This window comes from Camarhynchus parvulus, chromosome 1 (assembly GCF_901933205.1).
Source record: "Camarhynchus parvulus chromosome 1, STF_HiC, whole genome shotgun sequence".
NCBI lineage: Eukaryota > Metazoa > Chordata > Aves > Passeriformes > Thraupidae > Camarhynchus > Camarhynchus parvulus.
In genome coordinates this window covers 60,517,504-60,535,479 of record NC_044571.1, presented here as the reverse complement: position 1 = coordinate 60,535,479, position 17,976 = coordinate 60,517,504, and the positions used below count along the sequence as shown (strand labels likewise).

Genomic DNA, 17,976 nt, shown 5'->3' with positions numbered 1-17,976 from the left:
TTCTAATCCAGTTCCATATATACATTGAATTTTTACCCTGAAACATTTCTTTAAAAGCAACTTCCACTTTGCATTTTTTTTAACTTGGACTTTGCTATATTTGTGTAATTGTTATGATCTAGCTGCTCCTCTACTGTAAAATTTAATATTTTTCAAATATCCTCTAAACCAATTCTACTCTGACTTTTAGCATTGTATATCCAAGGAGACAGTTGATTTTATTTGCTTTTCCTTTGGAAACTTCCTAGTTTTAACTGTACTTTCCACTTTTTGCAGGATTGGCCATGAGAATTTGTAGAGTTTGAAATTTGGAAGTTTGGAAATACTGTGATGGGGCCACTGACAAGTTACCTTCCTGTGTACAGGTCTGTAAAATGTATTGTGTTCTGACTATTTGTCATGGTTTAGGAATGGTACTCTCCAATTTAGTGTTCCCGCTGAACTCCAAGCTGTATGTTGCTCACTCCCCTCTTCTCTCCCTGCCTCATTCTCTCCTTTCCTCCCCCTTCCTCTCCTCCATGGTGGAATGGTGAGGAGAATGGGAGTCACAAAATATAAAGATCACAAACTGAGATACGAACAATTTACCAGAAACAGCAATGAGGTAAGAAAACGAACAGTAACAGCAACAATACTAATGACAGAGCGTGTAAGAGAAAGAAATCTTCTTGCTGACCCCATGAAAACCTCTGACAATACATGGCCACTCTCTCTGCCATGCTACCCCAGTCCAGAAGCAAGACCTTCCCCCTGTCCTTGGAAGATGATTTGAGGTGGTACAGGATAACCTCTGGGTCCTAGCCATACCCCATCCTGGCTACTGCAAAAATTAACCTTGCCCTGGCTGGAACCAGGACAGTATTTCAGCATGTAGACCCCTATACTGACTTGTTATCTTTTTTATTTTGAATGCCTGCAAGCCAAATCTAACTTTATGCTGGAGAAAGTGTTGTGAAAAATTAATTTTGTTTTTCACCAGATGCTTAGGACATAACTCTGTTCTGTTACTGTTGTACAGATGTGGAGTAACCCATTCGTCTTTCCTTTGAAGTGAATGATTGCAGTTTATAGAGTTGAACAGCAGAAAGGAATTGGGCCTGTATGTCATTTTCTTCTCACTGCTCTGCCTTTCAGTATGTTTTGGAGCTGCATTACCCTAAAAGGCCGTGCAATCGATTGCTTCCACCCAGGCTGCTCATATGTGAGCAGCTGACCACAGTTACAGCTGTGGATATTTTCAGAAGTACACTTAGCAGACGATCAACAGAATTACTGAGGCTTTTGGGTCAGGAGGAGCTCAGGTTCATGGAAAGTTTACAAAAATGAAAAAAAAAGTTTATATTTAAGAGACTGTAAAAAGAGCATAATAATAATGGCTTGACTCATGTAGTGTCAGCATGGCAAGGAGTGGTGAGAAGCCTGTAGCTAATGCTATGTCCTTGTCAGCTGAAATGATAGTGTGGCCAGCGATCACTCTGATTTAGAGGGTAAAAAACACTCCTCTGCATTTCAATATGTTTTTCTATGCAGCTATATAACAGAGAAAAATTTTATTTCTTACTGCTTTCACAGCTAGTACTGAACAGCATTTTAATAGAAATCTGCTAAGAAAAACCTACGGGAATCAACTTTTCCATCTGGGTGGTCATACCCTACTATTGGTCACACGTGGGGTCTGTAGGAATTGTATGCCCTAAATAATAATTTTCAAAAATGTTCATTTTTGAATATACTGTATTTCATTTGCTTGGTTTACCTTGGCGTGCTTTGGGTGTTACTGTTTTCCCTGTTGACTCCGTAGTCACATACTGTTTTATTAGTCTGTAGGAATTCTGCAGGAAAAGTAGCCTGTAAACCTTAAACAAAGTCGGATGGATTTAGGAGATGAGAGGTATTCAAAACAACTTTTAATTCATTCTTGGAAATTATTATGATAATATCTTTTAACGCCAACACAGCTCCAAGACACTTTAGAAACTCTTTGAACCTAGATGTAAACCTCACACAAGGGCACAGCTTCTATAATGAGCAAAAGCCCTACATCAGACTGGTTGAGATACTGCAGATACAAATCTGATAATGCTGCCTTGGGCCTGTGTTGAGTGAAAGATCTGTGTTCAAAAATAAGTAGCTTTTCACTGTAATTGAACAACTGTTGAATGATCTGTGTCATCCTAAGGCTTTGACTGCACTGCTTCTTTCTTTAATGATGATACCCCTTCAGGCAAAATTTGTGGTTTTCTTAGACAGAGTGGGGAGAAAGAAGTGCAAAACACTGGAAGACATTTGGAATAGAGGGAGAAAACTAGTTGCAGTTGGCATTTGCTAGTACTTTACTAGTAGCAACAGCAGCTTTATAAAATCTTCCTTTCCAGACCTGTCTATGAGTGTTGTTTGAATCACGCCTCACCTAAGGCTTCCAAGAGTTACTGCTAAAATTGCCAAAGCAAAGTGAGGTTGGGCCTGTGTCTTAATAACGTGATACAGATGGAATCAACAGCTGCCATGTGGAGAATTTTTAGGCAAATCATTTGTCTAAAACACATTTTAAAAGTTTCCTTGTTCAGCAGTCTAGTTCTTGGAAATTTGTGATGTACATACAAATTAGTATTGTGCCATTTAAAAAGAGGATAAATGTGATATTCATTTGATATGTGTACATGTTAGATGTATGTATATTAAGAGGCATAAAGTTGTTGGGTAAGGATGTGCTGTACCCTCATTATAATGCAGAAGCAAAGGGAAACCAATTAAATTAAAAGGCAAGACAGTTCTACTGAAAAGAACATAGAAAGTATAATTTCCCCTTGGAAAGTATTGCCCCAAGGTGTTATCAAAAGGTATTGCCAGAAATAGATATTTACATTAATAAGAATGCCGTCACAGATATATTTTACCTTTATAAAGAAGTTAGAGTGGTTACACAGCAGTGGCAGAAGGCTGAACTCACTGATCCTCAACCGGGGGTCCGGGTGAAGCTTCTTCTCCAACTGTCCATCTCTTGTACCACTTCTCTACAGTGTCTGGTATTGATGTTGAATGGAAACAGGACAGTGATCTAGCTAAATAATTGGTTTAACCTGGGTCAGCTGTTTCCATTTATTCCATGTCTTTCACTGCAAATTTCAAGGGTTTTTTTTGTCATTTGTAAGTATCTCCCCTTGTTTTCTTAATCTCTTGTTTATTTCCTGCATATGATCCCTCAACTCATTCTCCAGAGAGGCCTCTTTTTTCCTGAGATCTTTATTACTTGTTCTTGCTTTGTTGGAGCTTTATTAATGTATTGCTCGAGTTTCTAAGGTTTTCTGTTGGGGTCACAAAATACGTCTTGGGGTGTCCTCAGACCTTTGCCCTTGACACTCCTGTGGTGAAACAAGTATCTTGGTTTTACAGGGAGCAGAGAAAAACAAAAGTTGTGAAAACAGTTCATGGCCATCCACCACATGGGATGAGGAGGCTCTGACTCCTGGGGCTGGGCTCCTCTGCCCTGTCCTCCTGTTACAACCTCCTGGGCACACGGTCAGCATGGGCTGGCTCCTGGGGGTGTTTGGTGGGGGGAGCACTGCTCCGTTGTCTTGCTGCTTCTCAAGTGAAGAATTCACAACTAGCAAAACACAAATCTGTCAAAAAACACGGGAGGGAAAGGGAGAAGGAAGACGAATAATCTGGGGAGGACACTTTTCTACCGTAGCTTGTAATCATGGCAACTATACCTTTGGTCTCCATACCGGTGCTGTGCATGGACCTGCTGCTGCACTGGATAAAAATGCAGAAAGGCAAACTCTCTGTGCCACCAGGCTTTGTCAGAAAGGCCAAATTCTCTGTGCCAACAGGCTTTGCTCTGGGCTCAACTGTTCCACCAGTGGAAGGTTGCAATGAGAAAGCAGAGGGAGCTGGTGCATGAACCAGGACTGTGAAGGAGCACGCTTATTTTTGTGCATCTTATATGTAAATTACCTGGCTACAAAGAGACAGGAAGGAAAGGGGATGTTACTGCCTGGAAATATGCCATATGTGCATTTGATGCATATATTTGAATTATTGAAAAGATGGAAACAAAATAGTTTGGTAGCTGGAGAGAATCTGTAAGCTAGATGCTTGAAGGAAATATGGGAAGATAAAATGGGAAAGTAGGGGAAGTGACTCTCACAAAGCTGCCATGGAGGGAGAATTGTATTTTATTAGAACAGAAATCCAAACAAGACTGTGATTTTGTAAAGACTGTGATTTTGTAAAGACTCTTGTGTCCAAATAATGAGTCTTATGTGCAAACTAATTACAAACACAATGAGCTGGTGCACGGACTTGAGCATAAGTCTTGTAAAGAGTGACTGGGGAAGCTGGGGGTGTTTGTCTGAAAAAAAGGAGGCTCGGCGGAGACCTTATCACTCTACAACTGCCTGTAAGGAGGGTGTGATGAGGTGGGAGTTTGTCTCTTCTCCCATATAACAAGCAGTGGGTGAGAGGAAACAGCCTCAAGTTGCACCAGGGAAGGTTTAGATTCGATATTAAGAAAAATTTCTTCACGGAAAAGATTGGAATAGCACTGGAACAGGCTGTCCAGGGAGGTGGAGGAGTTACCGTTCCTGGAAGTGTCCAAAAAACATGGGCATGTGGCTCTTATGGACATGGTGGGGAAAGTGGCCATGCTGGGCTAACAGTTGGACTTGATGGTCTAGGAGGCCTTTTCCAACCTCGCCAATTCAATGATTTTATATGCATTTTTTATTTTCATTTTTGAATGGTGGCTCAGAGTGTCTGTAACCATCCAGCTCTGATTTTTTGTTGCCCACAGCAAGCCACAGAGCAAGTTATTATGAGAAAATCTAGAATGGCAGTGTGCTCACCTGAGTAAAAGCTGTGGCCAGAGGAACGCAAGAGACTGAAATTCATATGTATGCAGGGAAAACAAGCCAGCAATCAACCCAGACAGCAGATTGACCTTCTGCTGGATTTTGTGTTTTGAGTTCTTTTCAAGGTATTTCTAGGAATGGTTGCAAGTACCTCCTCTGCTGGAGGAGCAGTCCAGAAACATCCTTAAATACTTCCCTGTTGTTTAATGATAGCTACTTCCCAGAAGAATGGGAAACCAGTTGAGAGACTCCTGCAAAATAAGCAAAGTTTTCATAGGCTCAGATTAGGAGTAAGGGTCTTTACTCACCTCACTTTGGTGCCATCATCTTCTGCTTCAATGTGGCACTTGGATGATAATCTTTGCTGATCTTAATTCCTGAGGCAAAACATAAAAAGAAGGGATATCTTTAGTGTCAATGGTCAAGACCACCTTAGGGACACCAAAGATAATTTGGCTCATTTGCCTTCACTACCAGCAAGAGTTGTCTAGATAATCAGAGAGAGATGTTTATCTAATCTTCCAGTGAGGGATTTTTCAGCGCCACCCCATGAAGTCTTTTCCAGACCTACACGACACTTGGGTATTTTTAAAATCCACGTTATGCTCTGTTTGCTCCATAGGGAGCATTTTGGTGTCTTATTTATCGTGAAGCTAGAGAACAGTTCAATGTAACTTTCTTTATGGTAATCTTTCAAATATTAGAAGGGAAAATGAATTTACATTGTAGCTAATTTAAGCTGTTAATCTATTTTTTTAGAATAAGCAATTGCCGATCTTATAGGTCCCATTTAAAATACTTTTCCCTGTGTTCACCTTCCACGTGTTGCTAAATTCTTGATACAAGTGCCAGCATTAAGAAGCTGAATATAGTCAATATGACTTTCAGATAATACAAATTATGTAAAACAAGCCCAGAATTTAAAAGTTCAATAATAATTATTATGGAGCTACACCCTCAGCTAAAATGACCCCAATCCATATTATGCCTCAGCTGTATGTAAGTGGAGTCACTGCTAGTGCCTTCTCTCTCTTCCATCAGTTAAGCTCTCTCAGTGTGATACTGGGTAATGAATGGCACTGTTGGAGAAGCACTAAGTGAGCAACTGATGGCTCTCAGCATATGGATAATCGCACATCTTGCACCTTTTCATTGCCCACATTCTGCCTGCTCAGAGATAGCTGAACAATAGATGAGGTGAAATGGTGGCCGTAGCACATTTCAGAAACAATAATTGTCCATTAGGTCCCTCTAAAAGAAAGACAGAAAAGAACTGCTAGGTTTTTTATCCCTAAGGCCCTCAGAAGAATCAATCACACGTCATGAATAATAATAATAATAGAAGAGGGAGGACAGCTGTTCAACCGAACACCATCAGTATTGACACCTTCCAGGAGGAGTAATCCCCTTGACCGAAGCAGGTGTCACAATAAGATAAAAGTCATAGGCTACAGCTCCAGTGAGAGTCTGTTGCCATATACAGAGAGACATGAATTGATTTCACTTCTGAAAGGCAGTTAAAACATCTTCTCCAGCTGAGAGGAGAAATATGCTGTCACCACTGTTCAAGTCTCCAGAAACAGCAGTGAAATTTGAAGAGATAGTACTCAAAAAACAAGGATCGTTCATATGGCTAAGCACCAACCAAAATTAACATTTCTCCTGCTTTTTAGCTAAAGTATGAAAAAAGGCTACTTGTTCAAATAGTAAACATTAAAGGATTTTTTGAATTAGTTTACATGACAGCAAATCATAGAATCTCAGAATCATTTAGGTTGAAAAAGACCTTTAAGATCATCTCAAACCTTACCCCAGCACTGCTGAGTCCACCACTAAATCATGTCCCTAAGTGCCACATCTACACATCTTTTAAGTACCTCCAGGGATGGTAACTCCACTGTTTTCCCTGGCAACATATTCCAATATTTTACAACTCTTCTAATGAAGAAATTTCCTCTAATATCTAAGCTAAACCTCCCTGGGTGCAACTTGAGGCCGTTTCCTCTTGTCCTGTCACTTGTTACTTGGGAGAGGAGGTTGACCCCGCCTCAGAGCAACCTCCTTTCAGGCAGTTGTAGGGAGCAATAAGATCTCCCTGAGCCTCCTCCAGGCTAAACAAGCCCAGATCCCTCAGCCACTCCTCATAAGACTTTTGCTCTAGAACCTTCACCGTCTTCCTTGCTCTTCTCTGGACAGCTCTTGATGGGTCCAGAACTGAACACAGCACTTGAGGTGTGGCCTCAACAGTGCTGAGTGCAGGGGGATGGTCACTACCCTAATCCTACTGGCCACATAATTTCTGAATGATGGGGAGTTTGATCCTGCAATTAATATGTTCACAATGTTATCAGCATTAGAATCTGCCTGTGAAAAGTATTCAGTTCCTTTTTGTCAGCCTTGTAAAAACTCTTCAACACCAGCTTAATTTAGGACCAAGCTTTGTTCATCTTCAGAACTCAAAGCTGAGCAGAGTCAAATCAATCTGGATGCCACCACTGGTTAAAAAACTAACCAATCAAAAGCAAAACTTAAAGGAAACCATGTCAGCTTTAATTGACTATATGGAAGAAATGACCTAAAAATGGCTGTAGGCAACCATTCAGGAAAGAATGTGTTCCTACTTAATATCATTGATTCCACATTCAGAAAAAAAACCCAAACGACCATTGAATATTGAGTTCAACAAGTGTTATGAGAATCTGAGTAATCTTGACCAACTTTGCTCAAACAGCAAAAATGAAAGTAGAAAGATGAAAGAGTATCTTGGGTCAAGCTACTCTTTAACTCTGGGCCTTCAGAACACAATTAAAAATTTACCAAGGAAAAGGTAATACATTTTGAGCGATACTATTGCTCAAAATATCCTAGAACAAACAAAAGAAATGTTCTTCATCTAAGTAGCCACAGGTTTTTTTCCTAGAACTATCCTAGAAAATTAGGAAGTAGCTTGAGGGTCCTACAGCTGTATCACTTGTACTGACGCTTCCCATTAGAACTATGGCTGACCCATTTCTGAGGGCCTCCACTGGTGGAGATTCTCTGAACAATTCATTCCAATGCCTGATTTCCCTTACAACTAGAAAAATGCTTTTTTTCTTTTCTTAACTTGGGAGTTACTTCTCTCCTTCCTGCAGTGAAGAGGAATAGGTTATTCCCTTTGTTCTTGAAACCATATTTGAAATTTTCAGTGTGTTATGTCATTTTTCCCCAAGTTTTGTCTTCTTTGCATTAATCAACAAACTATTCCCTCATTTTTTTTGTCATGTTTTGAAGAGTAATCACTGTCAGTCGGTTATATCCTCCTTAAAATGTGGCATCCAACACTTCACCTAAGGTTATGGTTATGAACTCTTTCCAAAACAAAGTAATAAAGGAAAATTCCCTCTTGTGTCTTGTAGATAACATTCTCCTTTATGTTTCTAATATGATATTCATACATATGTGACAGTGACTATTGAAGCTTGTGATCTATGGGCCAACCTCAGGTCTTGCATAGCCAGACAAGCCTATTTGGTTATTTCCCACTGAGTGTTTGCTAAGTTAACTGTTTCTGACCTCACCTCCCAAAGTTAATTGCCAGCAGCTCTAAGATTTTCTCAGTCAGTGATATATGTATTCTAGGGTGAAATTTGTAAGGCCTAGACAATTTGAAAAATTTTAACTTATCTCAGTTCTTTCCAATCTAATTTTTTCCTATTATGAACTGAATTTCCATTCCTTTTGTCTTCAGTGTTCACTTTTGTGGCTCTCTGATCCTGCAAATAGCTTTTCCTCCTGCTGTGTGGCACACCAACTCGCTTCTCCCCCTTGCTAATAGTGGTTTCTTACTATTGCACTTAGTGGTTTTCTTAGGAAATTTTCCTACCTTTACAGCCCCCAACAAAAGTCCACAAATTGTTACACAGACCAGATGAAGGGCATTGAAACACAATTGTCATAATATGGGACTTCACAGAGGCACTAGAATTACAAGAGCAGTTGAAGGTAGTTATGACAGTATTGACAGGTTGCACTCAGATGTCCCTATTCTTACAGTCTCAGAGAAAACCTGACCTGATCTGATTGAAATAAGAACCAGCAATAAAGAGAATAAAAGAAAATATTTCAGAGGCACCAAGGATCTTGAACACAAAGGTCAAGTATTAAATCTAGGAGAGGGCTGACTGAAATATGGCACCCTGTTTGTAAAATTGACTGATATCATGTGTTTTACTTAAGGAGACTTAATTGCTTCATAATGCCATTCTTAATGTTTTAGGGCCACTAATTCACTTTAGTTAATAATGATGTTCTGTATTCCTGTCAGTCTATGAAAAAATCCTGAGTGTTGCTCTCTTCACCCAGCTTTTTTACTCTTTTGAGGTGACAAGGAAACAAGGGGAGAAGAGAGATGATTACAGAGTAACAGGTTAAGGACATAGTTTATTCTGCAATGAGTTCTTATGCCATTGCCCACTATTCCTTCCTTTTTGTGGGTTTTTTGGTGTGGGTTTTTTTTTGTGTGTGTGTGTGGTGGTTTTTTTTTTTTCCTTTTTTTTTCTTTTTCTTTTTGGTTTTTTTTTGGCGGGTTGTGTGAGCTATTCAGCAATATTTCTGAAATCCTGGCCAAAGTTCTGCAGACCAGCTCCTGTCAGGCTCCTGTGTCTGTCACACATGACTGAGATCAATCAAATGCCCTATCTGTTCTCAATGAAGTGTAAATATACGGAGTGATCTGGTTGTTCTCTTGTTCTGGGGCATGAAGCATTTTGAACCTCTGATCTTTCTATAATCCTTCCAGGAACATTCCTCTTTATTGCTAGAGGCCTTTGCCTCCAGATTTTGTGGTGGTCACTCCTGCAAACCTTCCACCATTAATGCATCTTTGATTTTTCCACCTCCATAGCTCTGTGAGTAGGTTGAAGTGAGTTGGGATTTCTGTCCAGGAGGTTTGTCTCTGTCAAGAGCCATGCAGCCAGCAGGCAGCTTGCAGTGCCGCAGGATGGGCTTTCACAAAAATAAAAAAGACAATGTTTGATAGCCAAATATAATATAGTATTTTAAGGTTGTAAAGTAGGAAAAAATCTCCACAAGTCAACATGGATGTCATTTATGACACCATTTTGTTTCTTTGGAGGTATTTCACTGCATATTCTGAAGATTCACTTGACTGCTGATAGTCTCACCATGGACTGCATGATGTGCTTAGGACAGTGGAGCCTAAATCAAAGTAGAGGGTTTTAACTTAGCAGCTTGTGGCTCATTCAGAGGCTTTTCCTCACTTCCTTAGTTCTCCACTTGTATTCCACCCTGCAGAATTTCCCCCAGCGTGAAATCTTTGGTTAATATTTCAGTCTACCAGGATTCAGGTGCTCAATGAGAGCCCATAGGCCTGTGGCTAAGGATTCACCTCTACACAGTGGAGGAGTTCCCTCTGTCCATTTTCCAAGCCAACCAGAAGCTGTGTAGCACAGTTAGCAAGATACTGAGTACAAGCTCATAAATTGCCATGATTGGCAGTGTTCATCAGCTTGGCCTCAGCACTGCTGGTGAGTTTATGTGGCTTCCAGTTGTCTCCAACCAGGAACAGAACAAACACTCAGTGGGCTGGTGTCATCACCCACACCATGCTACGGTAGACTTTGCACAACATTTAAAGCGCCACAAAGCCTTGGAAACAGAGTACTCTGTGAGCAGAGAAAAAGCCTCCTTCAATGGATTGATGTCCCCTGTCCCTTAAAAGTCCTGCCTCAGTTTCCTGGCTATTCCTCAGGTCCCCATGGGCAAGGGGCAGCCCGTGCTGTGAAGGCACCTTGGTGCCAGCTGGCAGGGCTGCCCACACCTGCCCATCCCATCAGCTGTTCCCAGACACAGCTCACCTTGGCTGCTCTGCCTGCCTCCTTCTCCCTAGGCAGCAATTTGTGTGCAGCTTCACCATCCGGCTGCTGGTTTTCATTAAACTTCCAGTAATGAAATTACCTCTTGTGACTTCTCTCCAACTTTTATGCTGGCTCAAAAGTGGGTTCAGATTTGCTACTGCCCCTGTTCTGCCAGGAAAGGTGTAATAGTTGGACAGGCAGAGGTTCAGTTAAAAATAACCACAGTGAACGAGAATCAGACTTGCTCTTTGCGCTTAGGCTGCATTTTTTTATTATTTCGATACTGTATTACACAGATCTGATCTGGGAGCATACTGCCTTTCAGCTCTCATTCCCACACTCATCACCAGGGGCTGCCCTCCCTTTGGCAGAGCTTAAAGGCTCAGCAGAATCTTTTTTAAGTGGGAACTGAGAAATGATTCCTGTTAAAAGAACCATTTTTATTTTTTTTTAATGACCCTGGTATGGTTTTGGGTGTAGCCAGGCAAATGATTGAATTGAGGCAGCTGGGAGGATGTGGTGGAGGGGGGAATGGGTCAGAAACAAAACCCTGTGCGACTCACCATCGTCGAGAATTTTATATCCCTCAGTGCAGAGCTGTTACTAGAGGCAATACCCTGCTCCTTAGTCCCCTATTTCTGCATCATTTGTCTCCACAGTTTGGTAGCTTATAGGAGCCAGTCCCAGAATAGAAATTGAACAATAAAAAAAGTGGATTTGTAAACTGATGGAAATGTTTTTTCTAGAAAATTGAAAATTTTGCATGCGCTTGATGTCTTGATGTTCTTCTGTATTTGTGACAACTCAGCTTTCATGACTCCACAATCTCCCCAGTACTTTGTTGTTTATATTTCTTGTTCAATATGGGAGATGACCACAATTTTTCACTTTAGATCTTCCAAGAGGTGACATAAAGAACAAAAACATTTGATCTCAATAAGATTTAACTGTGTTATGGTCTGTAGCTGAATTACTTTGGGTATCAATATTATGACAAAAAGTTCAAGGTCACTTTGGCTTGGCTGTGGAAAATGACAAGTATAATGAGGAACATAAGTCCCATTGCCTTCATGTTTGTTTTGTTTTCCTTTATGGAAAGAGTTGACTGATGTGACTGGAGCATTTTGCCCTTGGGATTATTACTAGCTTCATAATCAAGGAAATCTGAGTAATTTGATTATGTTGCCAGCTCTTCTCTGGTCCCCACTCCTGCTAAGACAGGTTATAGATAGGACAAGATTTGAAACAACATTCCTTTCCAAAGCATTGTTTGGTGAAGAAGCAAACAGCCATTACCACTTTAAGAGAATCTGTCACCTTGTCCTCTAGAAGAAAGGCAACAACAATCTTTTCCAATAATGCACCCATTATCTCCCTCCTGGAATTTATCAGGCAAGAAACATATTGATCCAATTTGCAGGTTGCAGCCTGCAGTTCTCTAAACATATCCAAACCCCTGGCACATGATGATGGCCAGAACTTAGTCTGAATTTAGTTTGCAGAATGTACCTACCCACCCTGCTTTCTCCCTTGTGGATTGCTGTTCTTTTTACAATCCAAGCAACCTAAAGTAGAAGAAAATTCCTTTGTTTAAACTCATTAATTTTAACTCAGTTTTTTAGGAAATTCTCTTACAATGTTTTTCTCCATGGTTTCTCACCAGCTGTGAATTTGGAGCAAAAAATAGTGCATGGAAGTGTTTATATCTAAGCAAAATATGCTTAATTTGAGTTGAAAAAATCTAGAAACTTTTATTTTCTATTTATTAGTTTTAAATTGTTGTCATTTCTTAATGAAGACAGTATTTTGTTTACACAGAACTGGCACTTCACTTTTAATCTCTGGGCCTCTTCTTTAGGATTGCTTTTTAAGATAACAGACACATTACACTTTTCAGAAAACACTGTTGTAATGATTCACTGTGCTTTACCCATCATTATCAAACAAAAATGAATGTGAAATCATTCATTTTCTGATCGATTTAGAGTGTGACAGATAAATCTTCCTTGTTTGTTAGAAACCACTTACAGAGGCTACTATGGCAACAAAATTAATGGCAAAGAAGGAAGCTGTTAATTAATTGTTCAGGCTGACTAGAATAAGAAAATCCTGAATCTTTGCTGAATCCATGTACTACCATCCCAATCACTCATGGTTATTTATTTCAAGAGCTGGTCTGTCTTTTTACTGTACTGGAAAAAGCAAGACTTTAATGATTATAGAATTGAAAGGGCACACAGACCTCATTAGCCTTCCCCCCGTGATCCTGTTGGACATGATCGCTGAAGTTTGGGTCGTGCTCACAATGATCCCCTCAGCTGCTGATAATTTGAGGAATAAAGCTGATAATGCTTTTAGGCCACTAAGGACATAAACAAATAGGAGTAGTCCCTGCATCGAGAGGTTTACAGTCCACAAAGCTAATACATGCCAAGCAAAAAGTAATATGTTGGGATGCTGGCAAAAAGGGTATTTCCAATTGCTTTTTGAAATAGTCCTGGGATGCTACCAGAGAAATGATGTTCATGTGTGTTAGTAGGCATGAGATGAGCCTGAGGAATATGTGATCTCCTCAGGAAGAGAGGAAGAACTCTTGGGATGTCTGTAGGCAGTTAAATATATGGACTAGAGCAGTTTCCTTACTATTAAAGTTTGCATATTATGCTCTGTAAAGCAGGGTTGATATGTTTTCTACAATAGGAGGATCAACCAACAAACTGATTTGAGGCATAACTTACAGAGAGACTGATCCATTTTTCTTTCTGGAATAAATTACAGTTTGAGAAAATAAATATATCTCTATAGAGAGTTCAGAGCATGAGAAGTTTAGGCACTGTCCATTTTTATACTTACTTAACTGAAAGAGCTGGTCATATGGTGGAAATGCAGATGGCCAGAACCCTGTAAGGTCTATTGCCATATGGCCAAAACTCTGCTTTTCCAGAGAATTTTGAGATGGGTAAGGTGTCTGCTGTTGAAAGTGGGGTGAGGAGATATCATGTAGCAACAGGATGCACCTCCCTTCCTGTTTGGCATTGTTTACTTTCTTGTCAGCTTTCCAGACACATGACAATTGACCTTCTAAAGTATCACATCTATTGAATTAGAAGCTTATGAAATACGAACTGGTGAACCAAAGAGTACCCACTTGAATTCCACAATGAAATTCCTTCAGCAGATGATTCTTTTACACAAAGGCAACAATTTGCCTCCAAATAAATTAGGAACAAGCTTTTAAAGCTGTGACAGGAATCAAAAGTAGTGATTGAACAACTGAGAAGCATTTGCTTTTCTGTAATATTCCTTCAATAAAGAGCTAAAACCAGATTACTGAAACAAAAGAATAAACCCAAATGCTGCTTACAGCAGTATATTACATTTTTCTCCTGGTGGAACCCATGGGGTTGTTACTCTAGTGGCTCTTTCCCACTAGGTTACGTAATTTCTCTATTAGATCAAAAGGTTACACTATAAAACAGAATGCTGTGAGTTAGCATTTCCAAAAAAAGGTGCTGGTGGCTGCTCACAAGCAGTGCAGAAGTGTGCTCCATAGAAACACATAGGTTTGCAACACTGTGAGCCTTGTCTTCTTCTCACAGCCATATATTTGTACAGATATATACACATATATATGTCTAGGTGTAGGAGGGTTATCTACTGTGCAGGACATGATCGTGGTTTTCTTGGACGAAACTCTGATTTATGTCACGTGGCTAAGAGGGCTTTGTGGGAACATGTGATGATGGCTGTAAGCAATGTCTGCTGAGAGGAGATGTTCCCTTACTTGAAAGTAGCCATTGGAATATTTCTTCCCTTCTCTCATTCTAGCATTTACAAATCTTAGCTGATTCTTTGCTACTAGGGAGGGTAAGAGGAAAAAGCCTCAATGCAAATAACAGCAAGGGGATTCTTTTTCAGTCAATAATAAAGATATCAAAGGCCATCCTGTTTTCCAGGTGCTCTTCTGTTTCTGCCACCTATGATATCTACGCCAAACATGGTGCCATCAGTCAGCTACGGTGTGGTGGATTCATGAATATTTACCAATTTGCAAATTACGCGTGGAGAGCTCTTAGCATAGCTGTTTCTTTGTCTTTCTGCTTTTCTTCCTTCACTAATGATTTAAAATGTTTACATGCCTAGCATCAGAGGCTGTATTCTATGCTTGCCGTTTGCCTTTGTACACCAATTAGGTCTTTGTAATTTAAATGATGTTTTATTTGTTGATTTGGAAGCATCCTTGTTGGTAGAATGAGGTTTTCTTCATCCTGCAACTGTTCTTTGATATAATGATTTATTAAGGTACTAGGAGAAATATTGATCTGCTAATAGCTTCTGCTTAGCCACAGAATGCCTTACATTTTACTTGCTGAAAGGGCCATATTCCTTTCCTCTTCATCTGATTGACCATAAATGCTTTGGCCTTTCCCCAGCAATTATCAAAGCAGTGGGTAAAAGTCAAGTATTTATAGACTAATTAGAGAATTCAGCATGTCCAAATGTGTACTTTACATAGCACAAAGAGTTAGAGGACAGCACTTTGAAACTAGGGAGTGGGTTCATGCTGCTCAAAAAGGAATTAGCAAATTCAGAGGAGTTATGTATTTATTATCGATTAGGACAATCTTTCTGGGAATTGCTATGTGGAATTATGTGCTGGGCCTCTGATTTATTAATGGCATTTATGCTTTCATTACATTGGTATTTTCACTATATTCTATGTCATCTATTCTAACCTCCTCTTTCTTGAGAAAGCTTTCTAATGTTAATGCCTGCAAGGTGGAGGGGAAGGCATCAATTTTGTAATCCATCTGGAGCTGATTCCTTTTGTAGTTTTTGTTAACCACCTAGGAAAATGCATTATTTCTGTAGTAACTACAAATCTCCATGGAAAATATGGGATAAGGCTTTTAAGGGTTCAGCAAAATGAAGCCAAATGCAGGTGGAGGTGACCTGATCAGCTGTGGATTAGTGTCTCCATTAGGCTGCTTATGCTTGTGGATACAGCATTACGAAAAACAGTTTCCTATATTTAATCTTACTGGGGCATTCTGTTTTGTCCCATTTTGCCCTGTTGGGCCATCTGTAGACTTGTGTTGCAAACCTATAATAGTTAGTGAAAACATATTGGTAGAGACATGCTAATTTTTATGCTTCACAGTTAGAGCAATTTCTGGCTATTTCAGGATCAGAAAGACTTTGCCTGTGGGGGGAACACTATGAAAAATCTTTTTTTTTTTTTTTTCAGTCTTTTAAAAAATTTCCTCCAGTGAAGACTGCTGAAAACAGAACACAAAACAAATTTTGCTGCTGTTCATAAATGTCACTTGCTCCTATGCAATTACATACTCCTGAAACTCTGGTCAGAAAGCACAGAGTAGAAGAGTATTTTTGCCTTGCGTTAAGATCTGTATCTTGAAATATGCATGTATTAGTCTGTTCAAGGTTTGTTTTTAGTTAACATTTTTGTGTTTTGTTTTGCTAAGTGTGAGCCCTGTTGCTAGTGAAGCTGTCACATAGATGAGAGGACTTTTGTCACCTACGTGAGAGCTAGTCACCCTGCATAGCCAGTGGAGACAAACAGGCATTTCTAGGACGAGAATCATCTTAGCTTTAAATAGACAGGCAAAATAAATCAGATTCATCACACCCTAAAAGTGTTTCTCGCTGGTAACAGTGAAGGGAGCTGTGAGTGACTATCTCAGAGGGAGGTGTCCACAGATCACTGAGATGAACCCATACTGCTGTGGTATGTGGGATGAGTTACCCCTGTGAGTCCCCAAAGGAAGGAATATGTTGCTGAGAAAGTCTGGATAGCATGCTCAAATTCAATCCAAATTTTTTAGATTATCTAAATTAGCTGAGGTCTATCCTGCAGGTCCAGGAAGGTTGCTGCTGGTCTGGATCTAATTTGTGTGTAGGAGGTGGGTCTTTTACAGGGGTAGATCTGTACAGCTCCATAATGCCAGCACAGCTCTGCTGACTGCACCAGCACAGGATCTGATCAGCAGAAAGGTGGTACTGCATCTGAGTTACAGCAGCAGTCAGGGGGTGAGATTTTATGTCCCTTTAAGCAGGATAATGTGATCTGTGGCTGGGCCTTGTTCCAGCCACAGTAACTGGCTGTGACAGTGGTGGGAGGGACAAGGGGAAGGGAGATCCCCTTTGCAGTAAGTGTGAGGGGAGAGGTTGTATCCAGGTGCTGTGTTTGAATCACTGTGGCCCATATGGAGGGAATGGAAAGGATCCCAGCCCATGACCAGCCTTGTCAATAGATGCCCTTAAGTAATTTCTCTACAGCAACATATCTTCATCTCTGAATGTTAATTAATAATTGATCTTGTTATGTATGTAGAGGACTCCCTATAATTCAATTCTCTATATTTATGTCTCATAAATGACTCTGCCTTGTCAGATTTTATGGTGAAATAGTAGATCCAAAAATTAACATAATGTAACAACCAAATCGCATATATAGCCTTGATCTGCAAACTCTTTTGCCCATGAATAATTTTAGTTATTACAACTGAACTCACTGGGACTTATATATGCTTTTGCAGGATGAGAGCCACAATGTTTATTAAATTAATTTCTTTCATACACTACATGTGTTCAAATGAAACTAATTTATCTGTCATGTATCTAGGCATTTTTCAGCATGTATTATGTAATTAATTTTTTAAAGCGTGGTTCTAGTGAATCAGAGGCCTAGCTAATATTTCCAGTAGATAGTTCGACAAAACTGAATCTGAGTTCATGGTATGAAAGAGAATATTACTTTGTATAGGTGTATTTTTGATATGTATTATACTGTTTAATAGATGTTATTATGCATGTATGCTGTTATAAATATCTATGTGTAGCTGGGCATATACAGGTAGATATGCATGCATAGATGCATGTAAGACTTGCTGTCTCCATACATATATCTATATTTATATTTATATAGCTATGCAGATTCTGTATGTTTGAAAATACAGACAGTTTTTTAACTTACTAAATATATGCGCACCCAGGTATACTCGTGCTTGTCTGACTCACCCCCATCTATCTTCGCTTTCAAATAAACAATCTAATTCTTTTTCTGGAGTTTAAAATAAGTGCTCCCCTTGTGAGGACCAGTGGCTTTGTAACTCTGTGAAAAAGGAAACTCATAAGATTCAGTTCTAATGCTCGTCCAGATCTTCAGTGGACAAATGTCATCTGCTTTGTGTCAGTGTGTTGTGAAGCTGAAGAAATGTTGCACTTTGTAATGACACTGTGCT

The 17,976-nt window shown here is 39.8% G+C and overlaps 1 protein-coding gene across 9 annotated transcripts in view; it reads left to right on the top strand.

The window, feature by feature from the left end:
• ENOX1 (ecto-NOX disulfide-thiol exchanger 1) overlaps positions 1 to 17,976 on the top strand; it is a 362,160-nt gene that overhangs the window by 114,275 nt on the left and 229,909 nt on the right. For all 9 annotated transcript variants that reach the window (XM_030971239.1, XM_030971057.1, XM_030971146.1 and 6 more), the window contains one exon: positions 277 to 365. The gene's annotated coding sequence lies outside the window, so the exon portion shown is untranslated. The remainder of the gene's footprint in view (positions 1 to 276; positions 366 to 17,976) is intronic.